This window comes from Prionailurus viverrinus, chromosome A1 (assembly GCF_022837055.1).
Source record: "Prionailurus viverrinus isolate Anna chromosome A1, UM_Priviv_1.0, whole genome shotgun sequence".
NCBI classification, from domain to species: Eukaryota; Metazoa; Chordata; class Mammalia; order Carnivora; family Felidae; genus Prionailurus; species Prionailurus viverrinus.
The window spans coordinates 131,245,799-131,263,354 of NC_062561.1; the positions used below are offsets into that span (position 1 = coordinate 131,245,799).

General features: G+C 37.9%; 1 pseudogene; it reads left to right on the plus strand.

Moving 5' to 3' along the window:
* The first annotated feature begins 8,221 nt into the window (after positions 1–8,221).
* LOC125164368 (cytochrome c oxidase subunit 1-like) lies at positions 8,222–9,937 on the plus strand (annotated as a pseudogene).
* Positions 9,938–17,556: the final 7,619 nt, after the last annotated feature.

Sequence of the window (17,556 nt, forward strand, 5' to 3'; positions counted from 1 at the left end):
GGGGAGGGGCAGAGAGAGAGGGAGACACAGAATCTGAAACGGGCTCCAGGCTCTGAGCTGTCAGCACAGAGCCTGACGCGGGGCTCGAACTCACAGACCGTGAGATCATGACCTGAGCCGAAGTCGGACGCTTAACTGACTGAGCCACCCAGGCGCCCCAAAACTTTTTTTTTTAATTTAGTTTTGAGAGAGAGAGACAGAGAGAGAGAGAGACAGAGCATAAGCAGGAGAGGAGCAGAGAGAGGGGGACCCAGAATCTGAAGTAGGCTTCAGGCTGGGAGCTGTCAGCGCAGAGCCCAACACGGGGCTCAAACCCATGAACTGGGAGATCATGACCTGAGGTGAAATTGGACACTCAACTGACTTAGCCATCCAAGCACCCTAGGGCTGGATAGAAACTCTTTTTTTTATTTTTAATGTTTATTTTTGAGAGAGACAGAGTACAAGTGGGCGAATGATAGAGAGGAGAACAGAATCCCAAGCAGGATCCAGCCTCTGAGCTGTCACCACAGAGCCCTATGCAGGGCTCAAACTCAAGGACTGTGAGATCATGACTAAGCTGAAGTCAGACACTTAACCAACTGAACCACCCAAGTCCCCCATGAAACTCTTAATAGAACTATTCTTTTAGCATTTTCTTGGCTTTTTTAAAATTTTGGTCACAAATTTGCAAAAAAACATGAATATACTTTCCTTATCTTTTGTAAAACAGCTACTTAATTCATTTCTCAATAGCTAGGAAAATATTCTTTATGTAAAGAAACTTTTGTACATTTCTCTCAGAGTTTAATGCCAGGTAAAATTGTCCCCCCTGAGCAAATGATTTCCTTTTTTTCTTTGGCTGCCATGAATCTCAGCACTATCTTTTCTAACCAGTTATATGACTTACTTCTCACTTTAAGATTATGTTCTTAACCATAATGACACATGGCTTTCATTTATTTTCAATTTTTTTTTGTTACTGTAATCCTTAGTATAATGTTTTTATCCCATTTGATGTTTGCTTAACCTGCCTCAAAATTCCATTTTGGGGACCAGGTATGGAAAAATTTTATAATACATTTTTTTCAGAAACATTTTGATAACACTCTAATATTTGCATACTTCTTGCTCTTCTCAGTCACTTTCACCTTTAATAAGAATATTTCTTTATGTTTTTATAATATCTAGAATTTGGCAGCAATATTTTAATAAAGTCAGTCAACTGAAATTATATTTTCACAAATCATTTCTAACACTGATATTCCCTAGGGCAAAAATTATGTGTCATAATATTAATTCTCAGCGTAACTGGTGAAAGGTCAACCCCCCATAGCAGTTAATTGGCCAAGTATACAATTGCCTTTGAAAGTGTTAAAACGTTAATAGCAGTAATGTAATACAGTAAAGGATAGCATATTAACCTTGAAACATTGGTGGTAGCAGTGGGAATCAAAATGAATATTTCTAAGTGTTTACTTCACTCCTCTACCCAGCAAAGTAATAGATTAGTTAATCGAAGCAGTTGACATCCTGTGTAGAAGAGTAGTTTTCACAACAGATATAACAAAGTACACATCCCAAATATGAGACTGATTTTTAAATCTGATATAGATATATCAGATATAAATATATATCAGATATAAATATATCAGGCTTAAAATATGTATAAATATATAAATATAAATATCCCTCTGTTCCACTGCACGTTTCTTACACACATCCAATAACTTGCATTAGGGTCCTTGAAACTAATTTATGTGGCTGGAATTATAGCCATTGCTCTTCCTATGGATAGCTTTTGCTTTCCTCTAATGAACACAGGTTCTATCAAGAGATGGAATAAATCATGGTGCCCATGGTATGGTTTAAGGAGATGATAAAAAGGGCTTATTATAATACAGTTTTCTTCCCCTTTTTCATAGATACTATTCTGCTTTAAATCTGTCCTTAGAATGGATATGGAAAGGGGAATGAATACACAGTAGAAGAGAAATAGAGATTACTCTCCTCAAATTCTCAAAAAAAAAAAAAAAGGCAAAACCTACATCATTAACACCAGTTAGTCTTTTTCCAGGGAGTTTAGTAGATAGCTTTAGTGGACATAGTACAATAAGTTCCTGTTTCTTGAGGAGATAGAGATAGACAGACAGACAGATGGAGACAGACAGACAGGCAGACTGTCTTCTCTGAGGCACAGGATGAATAAATAACCCTAGGATCCTGGAGTGAGAAGGTGGAGGATGTTTGAGGAACTCTGAAATTAGGTTCATGATGCAGAATGAGCAGTCTTTAAAATTTTTTTATTACATTTATTTATTTTTGATAGAGGGAGACAGAACACAAGTGGGGAAGGGGCAGAGAGAGAAGGAGACACAGAATCAGAAGCAGGCTCCAGGCTTGGAGCTGTCAGCACAGGGCCTGACATGCGGCTCAAACTCACAAACCGTGAGATCATGACCTGAGCCGAAGTCGGATGCTTAACCGACTGAGCCACTCAAGCACCCACAGAACGAGCAGTCTTAAGAAGTAAGAAGTAATGGGAAAACTACAAGGCTGTACATTAGGACTCTAATTTAACCTTAAATATATTCCTGGTTAATAGTGGATTTAGGTTCAGAGGACAAAGGCGGGTTAGTTTCAGGTCCAGCAACCTGTAATATCAGGAAAGGAAGGGGAGGTAATCCCATTCTTTGCCTTTTTTCTTGATTCTTTCTCAAATGACCTTGTCTTTAATGAATATAAGGTTTAGGTAGTATTAAGTGCCAACATGGCAGCAAATACAATACTAAAAAAGAAGCCATCTGTTTTTCAAGGAAAGATAGAAAATTACTACCAAAGCAAGCCTCTCTGATGTTTGCACTAGTCTCTATCTGTTCCCAAAAGCACTGGAATGGAAGTTGCCAGACACCCATTTTTGTCTTCCTTCTCTGCTGATTTTCTTAGCAGAGAATATCCTCAAAATTGAGGATACCCCCAGCATTATTTACATCTAATATTCAGACATTTTCCCAGGATGAGGCCAAGAGAGGCTAATGTCTCTGGGTCTGTTTTGAAGACTCTTAGCTGTGGGCATCTGAGAGACCACTACTGAGAATGAATGAGTTGGCTCTAGCATAATACATTTTTAAAAGTTCCAAATTTTTGTTTTATTTTCATATATATACTTAAAAATTTTTTTACGTTTATTTATTTTTGAGAGAGAGGGAGAGAGAGAGAGAGAGAGAGAGAGAGAGAAAGAGAGAGAGAGAGAAAGAAATGGGGGGGAGGGGGAGAGGGAGAGAGGGAGAATGAGCAGGGGAGGGGCAGAGAGAGAAGGAGACACAGAATCCAAAGCCGGCTCCAGGCTTGGAACTGTCAGCACAGAGCTGGATGCGCATCTTGAACTCACAAACTACGAAATCATGACCTGAGCCGATAGCTGGACACTTAACTGACTGAGCCACCCAGGCGCCCCTATTTTTGTATATTTTAAAATATCCTAACAACTTACTGTGTTTCCTCATTTGAAACCAAGGCAGAACAGGTAATATGGTAGTTTTATTCATCTAAGGCTGTACTTTGGTGATTTCATTTCCTATTTAAAATAATCATGCTGTATATTATTACCTGTATGACACAGGACCTATTTGTAGTGATAACCCTATTCACAAGCCATAGTTAATTTTTACCTTTATTGAAGCTCTTCAGTGAGCCATCTGCTTCATATTGTCACATTGGTAGTGCCACCAGCAGCAGCATAACAATTGCCATTTATTTAGCAATATCCCTGTATCAGACCCAAGGCTAAAGACCAATTTCTTCTCATGCACTTGTTACATAAACTATGGCAGGTAATATTCTTCCCATTTGATAGAGGAGAAGACTGAAGCTGAATGATGTTCAATAATTCGTACTGGGTCACACAGATAGCAAGTGGCAAGAGTTCATTCCTCCTGATACTACACTCTAAAAATAAGGACGCTGAGGCCCAGAAAGACCAGAATGAAGGGCACACAGTAAGTGACAAATTTAAAATCAGATCTGTCTGAACTCTCGCAGAACATGTTCTTAAAATTGTATCCTCTATTCCTCATTCCGTGTTTGTTTCTCTGCCCTCTCTGAAGTGTAGCAAGAGGAAGAAAATCTGTGAATTAAAGAGTTTTGAACTGGAAACTTAGGAAACCTTCCCATTTTATGCGTTTAATTAACAGGCACAATTCTATGCCTGAGGTCATGCTTTTAGAAGGAATACTTCAGATTCGAGCTGTTATCTTGGCAGTGGTCTCAAGAATGTTTCTTGATGACCTCATTGTTGCTAATTAATCACTAGCATATAGACAACACAAAGTTATTCATATAAAAAATAGAGGCAGCTAACAGTAGCTTGCTTCAGAAATCATTTTTATTGAAGGAGAGAGAAAATGTGAAATGGGTTTCACTGGAAAGTATTGTAAGAGCTCTGTATGACTAATTCCTAAGCTCACATTTGGGCTGAGTCCTGGTGGCTTTGCAAATGAATTTAAAAAGAAAGGGCAGACAATAGGAAGGCTGGTTCACTTTCATTGCCTTCAGCTGGAAACAAGCTAGTGCCCACCTCCACCAAAGCTGTGCCTGCCCTGGCTGCCTCAAGTACAAGTGTATTCTACAATGTGATCTTGCAGGTTTTCATTCTCCTCCCTCAATGACTTTTATATCAAAGCTGCTTTATTTTCAAGTTCACATAATGGGACTCCAACCTAATACTTGCCAAGCTCTCATTGATCCTTGGTGTGGAATAAATGTGAACACTGCCTCATTAATCCTCTCCACGGTCCTTGGAGAGAAGTGGCAAGCAATATCCCATCCATTTTGCGGTGGAGGAAGGAAGGGAAAAGTAAATTGCACACTTTGCATCTGTGCCCAGCCTTCTGGACATTTCCATCTGGATATCCTGCTGGCTTGTTAAACTCAACTTACCCTGAACTGAACTCATTCTCTTCTTCTTTTCCAAAATACATCCTTCTTTCTGGACATTGTGTCTTGGTTAATGGGACTACTATACACACAATTCCCTTGGTAGAAGCCTCTGAGTCATCTTTAATTTCTCTCACTTTCTATATTCCATCAGTTATAATGTTAGCTTCCTCTTCCACAGAAATAGCTCTGAAATTCATCTCTTCTCTTCCAACAACCATGCCCCAGTCTTTTGCTCCACCCAGTGTCTCATCATTCCTTCTCCAGATTAATGCCAAAACATAAAAAATAAGATAAAAAACCCCACGTTTATATCCAATTTAGGTTTTTCAATTTGTCCTTTATACTGTCTCAAAAAAACACAAACCAAAAACAGTCTTCCTAACAACAAGGCATTATTTTGTTATTTTCTGCTCAAAAAAGTCTGATGGCCTCATATGACCAGCAAACACAATGTTGACCCTTGTCTCATCAAAGAGATGTTTTATAATTGGGCACAACTCACACCTTCAGTCTGAGAACTTGTCTACCACTTCTTGTTACCATGTACTACCTACTTAAAAAAAATTTTTTTAAATATATTAAATTTATTGTCAGATTGGTTTCCATACAACACCCAGTGCCCATCCCAAAAGATGCCCTCTTCAATACCCATCACCTACCCACCCCTCCCTCCCACCCCCCATCAGCCCTCAGTTTGTTCAATTTTAAAGAGTCTCTTATGCTTTGGCTGTCTCCCACTCTAACCTCTCTCTTTTTTTTTCCTTCCCCTCCCCCATGGGTTCCTGTTAAGTTTCTCAGGATCCACAGAAGAGTGAAAACATATGGTATCTGTCTTTCTCTGTATGGCTTATTTCACTTAGCATAACACTCTCCAGGTACTACCCGCTTTAGACACAGGGCCATGTTGCTGTTCCCCAAGTGCTTTTCCCTGTCCCCTAACTTAGGTTCATGATGAGTTTGCCTTTCTCTCAGCTGATTAGTCAGGCAAATTTATAGTCATTCTTTAAGGCCCAATTCTTATGTTACATCTTATTTGTTATCTTTTTTGGCTCATCCATCTGCCTACTTTCTTAATTAACCTCTCCTTCTGGGTTTTCATAACAATTTGTTACCATTTATCGCACTTTGTTTTATAGTTAATTATCAGCATTTCTCAAAATAGGCTTTAAGTTCCTTGAGGACAGAGCCCATATTTTATTCATCTCTGAATTATTTTTTAAAATTAAAATTATTTTTTTTATTTAGAGAAATAACATGTGCGGGAGAGGGAAGAAAGAGAGGGAAGAAAGAGGGGAAGAAAGAGAGAATCTCAAGCAAGCTCCATACTTAGCATGGAGTACGACATGGGGTTCCATCCCATGACTCTGGGATCATGACCTGAGCCCATGCTATAGTATCAAGAGTTGGAAACTCATCCTACTGAGCTACTTCAGTGCCCCTTATCTCTGAATTATTAGTACTGAGTGTAGTGCTGGGTACTTACTTGGTGCTAAATAAATTTGTATATCAATTTATAATAAATAATTGTTTAAAAGCAAATTTTATCATATTTAATACAGTAAACCTGTAACAAAAGTATTTCTGATCCCTCATTTACAGATAAACAAACTGAGCCCTAAAGAAGTAAAAATACTTTTCCATGGCCTGTTTAGCATGACAGCCAGTACATAAACCCAGGATCCCTATCTGTAAACCCTGATTTTAGTCCTCTGTACTGGACTTCACATAAGCAGAGGTATAATTGGAAATTTGGTACAGTGCCCAATTTTATAAAACAAGCATTTCTGGTTACTACAACTTGTTAGATGTTGTTCATATTGAGGGATTATCAATGTCCAAAGTATTGTCCATCATTCCTAGTGTTTTCTGTATCTGAAGCACATAAATTCTACCATATTTATGTGTGGAGTAACAATAGACCCTGTATGGAATTGAATATAAATGATGTTTAAAAATTATTGATTGTATAATGGAATCTAGTCAAAGGAATTTTGCTGTGCTTAGTCATTTTCTCTTTCTATCCCCAACCCTCACAATATGTTGCTGAATATTGATGAAAAAAAATGCACACAACTTGGTTGGTTCCTAGAATTAGTCCATACTGTTACTGGAGGGAGGTATGGAAAAGCTTTTCTTCTTCCAGATTCTTTCCTCTATGACCTGAAAATCCTCCCATTAATGTCATTAGTAGCAGACCACAAACATGGACATTTCTTTTAGGAGGTCTTGGAGTATATCTCTTTGCATTGTCCACATTTACTTTTTGGAGTAGCTATTACTTGTCTTATCTACAGCTAATATAGGGTCTCACCTTTAATTATTAGCTCTGAATTAATCTAGACTGCTTAGTAAACAGATAGTCTTCGGCCTTGTTTGCTTTCCTTTCTTAATCCAGGTACTTAAAAGAACAGAGGACAAGTTGGCAGTTTAGAACTCTAATTTAGTAGAGATGGCCAAAGACCCCCAAGCTAATGGATCCTATTAAGGTCTACCTTTCCTTTCTGATAGTCCCAATATACCTCCAACATCGGTTACTAAGCCCTGCATTGTCAAGTCTTCCCAACTCCTCACTCAAACATTCTGTTTTCTGTTGCCCACTTCACATTCTAGCAAAAACTGTTCCTTACTAATTTAAGAGCGTCTAGCTTTAATACCATCTAAATACACAGCTTTTGATGATTTTAACTTCTGAATTCTGCTTCAACTTGTAATGGCAATGACTGATGTTTACTTAAGCACCAAGCACTTTAAGTACTTTAATGAAAGTAGTAGATCAATTGGAAATACAGCCTTGATTCTTTAATACTCTCCCAGTCTCACCCCTCTCTCAGGTATGCACATCTATTTTCCTACCAAGAAGTGAAGTTTATTTCTCCATCTCTCAAATCTAAGACCATACATTTTGCTTTGGACTACAGAATGTACTTGAGTTGGCAGTGTGCTGGTTCTGAGTGAAGGCCTCAAGGGTCCTTTCTCTTGGAGCTCCACCACTGTCATGTGAAGAAACCTGGACTAGCTGTTGGGTGATGAGATCCATGTGGAAGAGAGGCCAAGTGTCCTCGCTAGGACCATCTTAGGCCAGATTATACCAGCTAACCCCCAAACTTGTAAGAGAGCTGCCTGTTCAATACACAACTAATTGTGGATGTAACAGTGAGCCCAGCTGACACTAACCAAAACACCCATATGTTCCATAGACTCCAAGAGTAATGCATGGTTATTGTTTTAAGCCATCGGATTTTGGATGGTTTGTTTCACAGCAATAGGAAATTACAGTCTAATGCTTTACTCAGCTATTTTACCTATGTTCATAAACCGCTGACTATTTTCCACTAACCACAAAGATATTGGCACTCTCTACCTCCTATTTGGTGCCTGAGCTGGCGTAGTAGGAACCACCCTTAGCCGCCTTTTTTTTTTTTTTTTAAAAACGTTTTTATTTATCATTGATAGAGAGACACAGAGCGTGAGCAGGGGAGGGGCAGAGAGATCGGGAGACACTGAGTCCGAAGCAGGCTCCAGGCTCTGAGCTGTCAGCACAGAGCCCAATGCGGGGCTCGAACTCACCAACCGTGAGATCCTGACCTGAGCCGAAGTCGGTCACTTAACCAACTGAGCCACCCAGACGCCCCAGGAACCATCCTTAGCCTTTTAATTCGAGCTGAACTCAGCCAACCCTGCGCTCTACTAGGAGATGATCAGATCTTTAATGTAATTGTCACTGTTCATGCATTAGTAATAATCTTCTTTATGGTAATACCAATCATCATCGGGGGCTTTGGGAACTGATTGGTGCCATTAATAATTGGAGCATCTCATACAGCGTTCCCTCGAATAAATAATACAAGCTTCTGACTTCTTCCCCCATCCTTCCTACTCTTACTTGCATCATCAATAGCAGAGGCCTGTGCAGGAACCAGATGAACCGTACGTCCTCCTCTAGCTGTCAACCTAGCCCATGCAGAAGCATCTGTGGACCTCACCATTTTTTCCTTGCAGCTTGCAGGTGTTTCTTTAATTTTAGGTGCTACTAACTTCATTACTACAATCATTAACGTAAAACCCCCTGCAGTATCTCAATACCAGACACCCCCGTTTGTCTGATCTGGCCTAATTACTGCCGTTCTGTTACTCCTATCACTACCAGTATTAGCAGTTGGAATTACTGTGTTACTGACAGACAAAAACCTAAATACTACTTTCTTCGATCCTGCTGGGGGAGGAGATCCCATCTTATGTCAACACTTAACTCTGATTCTTTGGACACCCAGAAATCTATATTCTAATTCTACCAAGTTGTGGAATAATTTCACATATTGTTACCAATAGGTGACAATATTCAGGCAAAAAAAGAACCCTTTGGTTATATGGGAATAATCTGGGGCAATAATATCCATTGGTTTCCTAGATTTCATTGTATAAGCCCATCATATGTTCACTGTGGGAACAGACGTCACACAAGCATACTTTACATCAGCCATTATAATTATTGCCATCCCTACTGGGGTAAAAGTATTCAGCTGACTTGCCACCCTTCATGGAGGAAATATTAAATGATCCCCAATGTATTATGAGCCTTGGGCTTTATTTACTGCAGGGGGCCTAACAGGCATTGTACTAGCCAACTCTTCATTAGATATTGTTCTTCATTACACGTACTATGTAGCAGCACACTTCCATTATGTATTATCAATAGGGGCAGTGTTTGCTGTCATAGGAGGTTTTGTTCACTGTTTTCCCTTATTCTCAGGATATACTCTTGATAATACCAGAGCAAAAAATTCACTTCACAGTTATATTTGTAGGCTTCAACATAACATGTTTCCCTCAACATTTCCTCGGATTATCCGGAATACGTCGACATTGCTCTGATTACCCAGATGCATACACAACTTGAAACGCAGTCTCCTCAGTAAGCTCTTTGATTTCACTAATAGCAGTAATACTAATAATCTTTATAGTATGAGAAACCTTTGCATCCAAACAAGGAGTAGCAACAGGAGAGGCTGAGGAAATTTAGGGTTAACAACATTAAGTTCCTTATTCAACTTCTCACCATAAGTGATAGGGTCAGGATTTGAGCCAAGATGGTCTTAACTAGAGTTTGAATACTTAAATATTATGTAACCCTGTTCCCATTCAGGGACATATAATTTATAACTTAATTCACGGACTCATTACATCTTTAAGAGAAATAATTTAGTTCACCCTCCTTGATTTCTATTTGAGGAGATAGAGACCCAGAGTTTACTGATTTGTCCAAAGTTATAAAGTCACACCATAGTCTGAAGGTTTTTTTTTATTTCTCCTTAGTAACTCATAATTTATCTTTCTTGGTCAAGAGCATGTCTTTTTCTATTGGGTAATTGCAAGTTTCTTGAGATTTTGTTCTTTGTCTATGTCTGCCTGGGTATCCAGCACAGTGCTGAGCTCTTCAAGGGTTTAGAGCATATTTATTAACTGACTAATTGTTTGCTTGCTTGAATTTATTTGCTTCTTAAATCTTCATTATTTGGGTAACAGGCAAAGTGGCCATGGCTAGCAATACTATAGTGGGGGAAGGCTGGCCAGCCAGCCAGTATAAAGGCTGTCTGCTCAGGTTTATATCCACATGGAAATTCTCATCCTCGGCAGTTTTTATATTTCTCTCCTAGGAGGTGCAACATCTTTGTTTGCTGAATTAACAGGGCTGTATTTTGTCAATGTGCCTGATAAAGAAAAGTGCCCCCTCATTTGGGAGAAACTTCTTCTATGTGACTAGATTTAAGTTCCAGACTTTTGCATTCATATATTGCTTACTAAGCAACTGTCCTTTAAGCCCTGAGACAAATTTAAGAAAAGTCATTTGGATAAGATCACGTAGCATCCAATTCAACCAAGTCTTTAAATTTTGGCTATTTCTATAAGCCAGGGAATTCAGCTATGAGATAGAATCAGTTAAACTGATGATATGAAAGGTAGACATGCTCTGGGGCAAAAGGCTTTAAATATCCATTTTTTTCCTATTTCTTGCTCTTATCCTTTGCAGAATAGCATGGCAAAGCAAAATTAGTGATTTGCTTTCTATCATACTGCACATCCTCCGTGAAATCTCACAGCAGACACTCATAGTCATTCCACAGTGCCACTAAAGATTTTTGATATGCTTAGGGAAAAAGATTGTGCTTCCTTCACACTTGCTTCTTTCCCTTGATTTGCTCCTGTCTGCACCTATATAATATATGTGGATTAATGACAGATTTTCTAGAGATTAGAGATGGATTTCGAGTCATATGATAGGGTAACAGCAGAGGCTGGTATAATTTTAGGCCAATTAAATGTAAAATGTAAAACTGTTATTTTGTTTTTAATTTTCTTGAGAAAAATTGGGGAACTATAAATCGCCTCATTAATCTGAAAATGTGATCATCTTTTAGAAATTAGGTTGTGTTTTTAACATTTGAGTGTCAAACATTCAACTTTTAAATTGTCAATATTTCAGGATAGTTTAGGAGAAAGTACTAGATTAAATAATAAGGTAGGGTGGGTGATCAAATTCCTTCTACTATCATTCTCTATAGACTTCACTTTCTTAAAGCATCCTGTTTCCTTTACTGAGATGGGCTACTCTTTTTCTGCCTTTCATTGCTCTCTTGCCAACTGGAATCAGACCAAGGCTACGATAAGAGATCACACACTGGCTGACATCAAGAAGTGAAACCGAATCTCATTAAAATTCTCCTTCTCATTAAAGAAAAAAAAAATGGTGCAAATGTGGTTCTACTGTCTCTGTTTTGGGCAAACAAATATAAAAGTAACATTCTCATTAGTCAGATGCATTTAACTTTTTCGAGGCACGCCAAATTCTGCAGCATACTGGGTTGTTAGAACTCTATGTGTGTGTGTGTGTGTGTGTGTGCGTGCGTGTGCCAGCATCTGTGGTGCTGAGAAGTCAACAGGGAAAGGGCAGAAAAAGGATTTTCCTCCTGAATGCTGCTTTTTTGCCTCAGTGTTTCTCAGGTTATTGTAACTAGACAGGAAGCCCTGGTGTTGGCATTTCACCATCATCGTTCTACTGTAGAGGGATAGCAAAACTTGCTTTCACCTTTGGCTTTTCAGCTGCTGAGAAAAGGAATTATTTTTGTAAGAGATTACGCTCAAAAAAATGGTGACAAAACTGATGGGTGTTAAGTATCCATAATAAAAAAAAGTAGAATTAGTCAAGCCGCATATTCATTGAAATTTAATAAAAAATCTCCCTCTGTAAAATGTATAACTTTATCATTTTGGCATGGGAAATCAGAACATAAATACTCTATTTACCAGACAAATGTTTTAAGGACCACTGAAAGCTTGTTGCATCCTCCTAACATGACCATTAACAGGCCTCAAGTCCTTGCTGGCTGTTGGCCAAAGACAGCAGTTCCTCATTCTCTGAGTTTCTCCATAGGGCAGTTCACAACGTGGCAGCTTGCCTTTCCCACAGTGTGGGAGAGGGAGGAGAGAGAGAGAGAGAGAGAGAGAGAGAGAGAGAGAGAGAGAGAGAAGTTGTGCCAGATGCCAGCCTGTCTCTTTGTAACCTACTCTTAGAAGGAGTTTCTCATTACCTTTCTGTATTCTGTTCATTAGAAGTGAGCTGCTCACTTCTGCTCCCTCAAGGAGAGCAAATTCTATAAGCACCATTTTAGAGGCTACTTACCACAAACTGTATGATTCATAAAATTGGATTTCAGGAGTTATTAGACGTTTTGTGGGAAGTTTGTCTTTTTACACACTGACTATAATAAAATATTGACATTTTAGTTTATTTTCATGGCACTCATATTCTGCATTCGATTTATTTTATTTTTATTTTATTTTTAAAATATTTACTTATTTTAAGAGAGAGAAAGAGTGGGAAAGGGAGTAGGGGAGGGGCAGAGAGAGAAGGAGAGAGAGAATCCAAAGAACTCTCTGTACTGTTAGTGCAGAGCTCATATGTGGCTCAATCTCACTAACTGTGAGATCATGACCTGAGCTGAAATCAAGAGCTGGCCTTAATGAACTGAGCCCTCCAGGATATTTATTTTAAAGTATCTTCTTAGATCTATGAGTCTTGATTCATCAACATAGGAAAGGTTATGTAAATGTGTCATTAGACATTATGCTCCTATGGTTTTAAAACATGAGTTATTTATGGCCTCTAATAACTGAAAACTATTGCAAAACATAGAAGTGGTGAAAATCAACTTAATTTTATAAAGCAAACATAATTTCAGTACCAAATCTTAATAAAGGTAGTATAAAATAAAACTCTGAACTAATCTCACATACATATACAGATACAAATCTTGAATAGTAAATCAAATTCAACAGGGTGTTAAAAGAACAATACATAGATTGTTTCAGGAATACATTTGGCTATCAACATAATGCATTATGTCTGTAAATTAGAAAAAAAACTTTTATGCTTATATAAAGTTTACATGGAGTATCCCATCCATTTAAAGAAAAGAAGGTTTAATAAGCTGTAGCAAAGATTTTGATCTAAAGTGAAACTTACGGTCAGCACTTGGGTGGCTTAGTTGGATGAGCCTCCAACTCTTGATTTCACCTCAGGTCATGATCCCAGGGTCATGGTATCGAGTCCTGCATAGGGCTCTGTGCTGAGCCCCCGCCTCAGCCCCTCTAAAAAATAATAAATCTCTAAATAATAATTGTCTCTCTAAAAAATAATAAAGAGAAACTTAAATAATAATAAGAAAAATAAATAAATATGATAAAACTTTTTTTCTATGCACCAAGAATAAATAACATATGAAAGGTACAATAATAAAGCCATTTCTACTAAAATCCAGAAAAAAGATGTTTTCTACCATCAGTATGATTTAACCTTGTTTTGGAATCACAATAAACTCAATAAGTCTCCAAAATGACATGTGTTATAATTGCTGAAAGAAGTAATTCATAATAACTAAGAAACTGTTGACACTTTACTAAATGACTGTAATTTATAAGAGAACAAGGAAGGTGGTTGGATAGAGAAATATACACTAATCTATTGCTTTCCTCTAAAACTACAAAAAATTCGTATTTGTTATAGGGGATTAAACATGTTTAGGGGTAAATTAATAAATAAGTTAAAGGTTCTATGAGAAAATATTATGCAAGGACATGAAACATGATGTAATCAAATGAAACAATACAATATATATTTTAACAGGAAGCTAGAATATGGAAATATCAGTGTTTCCAAATTTACATATTACTTTAGTGTAATTCTAATAACACTCAAAATGGTTTAATTTTAGAACTGGATAAAATTGTCTTAAATTTCAAATGGGATAATAACTAAGAATACCCAAGAATATTTTATAAACAGAGTGACCAATGCGGATTTGCTTTACCAGGTGTTAAAATACATTGTCAAGCTACCGTAATAAACTAGTATTTTTTGATACAGAATTGGACATACAGATTGCTGGAGAAGAATAGAGAGTTTAGAAACAGGTTAAAGAATATTTGATAACTTAATGTAAGACAGTGTTGTTTTTTTCAATTCACTAGACAGAGACTTATTTAATAGGCCATGCTAACACAGTGATCCATCCACCCAGAAGAAAAGAAATTTGAACCAGTACTGCATGTCATTTCTAAAAATATATTCCAGACAGAGCAAATATCTAAGTATAATAAAAAACATTTTTTGTGGGTTAGGATTATCTATATTACTATAAATGTCTTTTTATATAACCATACAATATCTGTCATTTATATGTATTTATAAGAATAGCACATAAATACTAGAGAACTAGACAGCTATTAAAAACAATGAGTTAGATAAAGACACAAAACATAAATGATGGTTTCCAGGGACTGGGGGTAGAAAGAGGTAGGGAGTTGTTGGGTGGGTATAAAGTTTCATGTAGAGTTTAAGTTACGCAGTATGGGAGAGTTCTGGGGATCTCTTGAACAACTGTGTGCGTGTGGTTGACACTGTTATACTGTATGCTAGGAAATGGTTGGGAGGGTAAATTTTATGTCATATGTTTATTTTTTCACAATAAAAAATTGAGAGAAACAAACACAACACCCTCTCCCCTCAAAACCAATGACGTAAATAAGTATGTTTTGACCTTGAGTGATAATCATGATACATGTGAAATGAGAGCTCCATGAAGGCATAATTTGTATCTGTCTTATCCACAGCTATATCCTCATTGTCTGGAACGCGTAGTATGCTTAGTTAATCATTGGTGAATGAATTTATACATTATTAAAATAAAACAAATGCATACAGTTTTTGTAAAAAAAATCCTATGTTTTAGTACCCACATTTTATTTTATTAATTTATTTTTTTTTGAGAGAGAGAGCACACACATGCATGAGCAGGGAGGGGGCAGAGAGAGGGAATCCCAAGCAGGCTCCCCTTTGCTGGTGCAGAGTTCGATGCGGGGCTCAAACTCACGATCTGTGAGTTCATGACCTGAGCCAAAATCAAGAGGTGGACACTTACCTGACTGAGCCACCCAGGTGCCCCTGAGTGCCCACATTTTAATGAGTATGTAGAAAGATGGAAAAGGAGTATGCGTGTGTGTGTGTGTGTGTGTGTGTGTGTGTGTTGTATATACACAGAAATATCAGCTTTTTAACATTGATTAAGTAAATAGGTTAGTATTGAGGGAGGAGAAGTATTTGTAACTACTAATGAAGTTTAGTCTCCTAATTACAAATGTAATTACTCTAATTCTCCATTTTGCCCTACGATGACCCAGACCATATCAAGACTCTAGACTTCTCAAAGTGCCTTGCTTCTTTTCTTTGAATTTCCTATGTATTCTTATGTCTGACATTTACAGTAGTATTTCACACATGCTTATGTCATCCTTAGTGTTCTCCATTTTTATATATACATGTACATTTTTCTCAACAGGCTCCAAGTAGTTCATTGAAGATAATTCAAGGTAGCAATAAATACTGAGTCTTGAACTGAAATGGATTGTAGTTGTATACCCCTTTTGAGGACGAGCGGTCCTATGACACGAGAACTCCAGAAGTACAAATAGGAAGCTCATAATGAGATTTAATGAAAATTCTAAAGAATGCAGGCACAGCTGAAATAAAGGGTAACCACTTACTAGAAAGCGCATAGATCCCAAGATCCACACCTCATTGTAAATGGCACCATCTTGGCTCACTGGGTAGGGAGCCTGCTCACTGCCTCAGTGGTGAGACTTGCTGGAAATCTTCCCTCTAGGAAGTCAAGGGAGACCACCCACTAAAAGGCCCAATGTCTTAAAACTTACTTGGTACTGGGAAGCTGGGAAGTTGTTGGGCACTGGGTGGTACTGGCTGCTGGAGAGGCTGCTGTGTGCAAAAACACAATGTACTTATGTGCAGAACTCCAGCCAGTGTGGCCCAGGAGAAGGTCTGACTAGGACTTATTACACCTCCAGCCTCATACGGCCTCCTGTGTGCGTGCATAGACATTGGACTAAGGAGAGGGGCTGGGGCTGAGCACATACCCAGACTGCCCTCAGCTCCCAGCTCCACTGTGGACAATGCTGGAATAGAGAGCTAGAGAAAGCACTGGGATGGGTGGGGTGGAGGGTAGCAAATTCTGGAGAAAGCTGTGTTCTTATGGAACATATTATTAGAGAAATTGTGTGAAATAGCAGTGAGGAAAAAGTACTGAGTAAGGGTCTGTAGTGGCACCCTCACCAAAACCCTGAGGAGAAAATCCCTCGCCCTTCAGTGTCCCTCCAGTGCCCTCTGATGGCAAGGTTTAACATTGTTGGTTGGAGGCAAGAAAAGGAAGAATGCTTACCAGGTCCAGATCCATTATCAGGGTCAGGCATAAGGTATGCATTTAGTGCTGATGTGTTTCTTTACTAATATTTATAATTGCTCTCTTTCATCTTTATTCTTTTGATTGTTTGATTATTTATCACAGTTTTGGTTTTATTGATTTTTCTCTATTTTTCTGTATTATATTTTATTGGTTCCTGCTCTTAATTTTATTATATCTTTTTTTCTGCCTCCTTTGGCTTTAAGTTTCTTTACATTCTCTAATTTCTTAAGTTAAATCTTTAATACTGTAAGTTCTTTCTTCTTTCCTTATATGTGTTCAAAGCTATAGATTTTTTTTAAGGGATTGATTAGGCTTCTTTTTTTATGCTATTTTTGAGAGATAGAGTGAGAGTGAGTGAGTGAGCAGGGGAGGGGCAGAAAGAGAAGGAGACAGACGATCCCAAGAGGACTCTGCACTAACAACAGAGAGTCCAGTGTGGTGCTTGAACTCATGAACAGTGAGATGACAACCTGAGCCAAAGTAAAAGGCCTAACAGACTGAGCCACCCAGGTGTTCCTAGATTATGTTTTAAATACCATGTTAGCTATTTTTGCACACATTTTGGTATCTTTGATATTCTATATTTTCATATTCATGTTTTATGCGTTTATTTTCTAATTTCTCTTGTGGCTACTTCTTTGAAGCATGGGTTATTAGAAGTATGCTATTTAATTTCCAAATATGTAGGAATTTTCTAGATATTTTTCTGTAATTGATTTATAGTTTCATAGCATTATAATTATTTGTGCTATTATTGCCATACATTTGACTGGTGCATATGTTATAGGTAATAAATTATTATTTTTGTCTTAAAAATTCAATTATCTTT